General features: G+C 44.7%; 1 non-coding gene across 1 annotated transcript; it reads left to right on the top strand.

Annotated features, from left to right (window-relative positions):
- Positions 1–866, top strand: TGME49_458440 (the record flags this gene model as incomplete). Its single annotated transcript, XR_001974188.1, has 1 exon — positions 1–866. It is a non-coding gene; the product is annotated as an 18S ribosomal RNA (ribosomal RNA).
- Positions 867–1,846: the final 980 nt, after the last annotated feature.

Genomic DNA, 1,846 nt, shown 5'->3' on the forward strand with positions numbered 1-1,846 from the left:
AATACGAATGCCCCCAACCGTCCCTATTAATCATTACTTCAGTCCTAGAAACCAACAAAATAGGGCCGAAATCCTATCTTATTATTCCATGCTGCAGTATTCAAGGCGACAAGCCTGCTTGAAACACTCTAATTTTCTCAAAGTAAAAGTCCTGGAAAAAACTCCACACAATGAAGTGTGGAGAAATCCAGAAGGATGCTAGAATTCACCAAGTGCACACCCCTGAGGGCGGACTGGCTGCTTCCAGCAGAAATCCAACTACGAGCTTTTTAACTGCAACAACTTTAATATACGCTATTGGAGCTGGAATTACCGCGGCTGCTGGCACCAGACTTGCCCTCCAATTGTTACTCTGAAAGGGGCTTGGATTCCTATCATTCCAATCACTAGAAATGAAATTTCCAGTGTTGTTATTTCTTGTCACTACCTCCCTGAATCAGGATTGGGTAATTTGCGCGCCTGCTGCCTTCCTTAGATGTGGTAGCCGTTTCTCAGGCTCCCTCTCCGGAATCGAACCCTAATTCCCCGTTACCCGTCACTGCCACGGTAGTCCAATACAGTACCGTCGAAAGCTGATAGGTCAGAAACTTGAATGATCCGTCGCAGACCGAAGTCAACGCGATCCGTTCGGTTACTATGAATCACCTGAGGACCACCGGAAGGTGGGTTGGTTCTGTATCTAATAAACACTGCCCTTCCAGGGGAAGAGGCATGTGCGCATGTATTAGCCATAGAATTACCACGGTTATCCATGTAGTAAAGACCATCAAATAAACTATAACTGTTTTAATGAGCCATTCGCAGTTTAGCCGTATAAAAGCTTATACTTAGACATGCATGGCTTAATCTTTAAGACAAGCATATGACTACTGGCAGGATCAACCAGGTTAATATGTTCCTGAGACAGACCACCTCGAAAACACCAAAAAAACACTCAATCAACCGTCTATTTTCCGGCCTCTTTCGTGTTTTATGGCATAAACAGAAGTGTAAGCCTGCCTCACTCAAGGTTCTACATCAAAACGCGACGTTTTTTGGTCGCCTGGTGAGCCTTAACAGCAACACCAGTTTCTGATGATACTCTTGAGCTATTTGAAACAACAACGCCTTCATCCTGAATCGATTCATCAGGAATCATGGGTCGTTGATGCTACAAATCAACAAAGCTTGTCCACCTTGGACACATTCGGGGTATCAACCCATCCACCTCTTATTACAGTATGCACTTAACAGCATTTCAATCTGTTTATTTATAAACAAATTGAAAAGCTCTTCGTGATACTTCGAAGTGGACGAATCCCGAACCTTGTGCGCTCTTTAAAAAAACAACAAAAATTTGTTGCGTTTTCAAACAGTCGCACACTTAAACAACTTCCAAATCTCTCAAAACCCCCGAAGGAGAACAAGAGATCTTCTTCAACTTTTTTGAAGGTCATAACCATACAACACCTTGATTTACCGACGGAGACAATGCCCGTTCCTTGACCCCGCTGCCATAACCAATCAAAGGTTTAGCACGTTTACGGGGTCTCCCCAATTGGCTTGCCGAAAAACAACAAGCCAGCGATGGGAAAACAAGCGGTGAGATTTGATTTTGTTTTTCTCGCGTAGAGGTAAAACAAATTCATAACCTCACGTAGTCAAATGTCTGTTATATCGTGCACTGATCAGTCATCTGGCGCACGATATTACTTCTGTGCAGCCAACCCGGCGCAACACCACTTGTTCGTGACGCGCACCACAACCACACGACAATCCTATAGCACCGCTGAGCAACCGTCTGTTTTTTTCGATGATGCATGTGTTCCCATACGGCACAACGAGCGCCACGCGTACGAGCGCCCGT

The sequence above is a fragment of the Toxoplasma gondii genome (genome assembly GCF_000006565.2).
Source record: "Toxoplasma gondii ME49 unplaced genomic scaffold asmbl.320, whole genome shotgun sequence".
NCBI classification, from domain to species: Eukaryota; Apicomplexa; class Conoidasida; order Eucoccidiorida; family Sarcocystidae; genus Toxoplasma; species Toxoplasma gondii.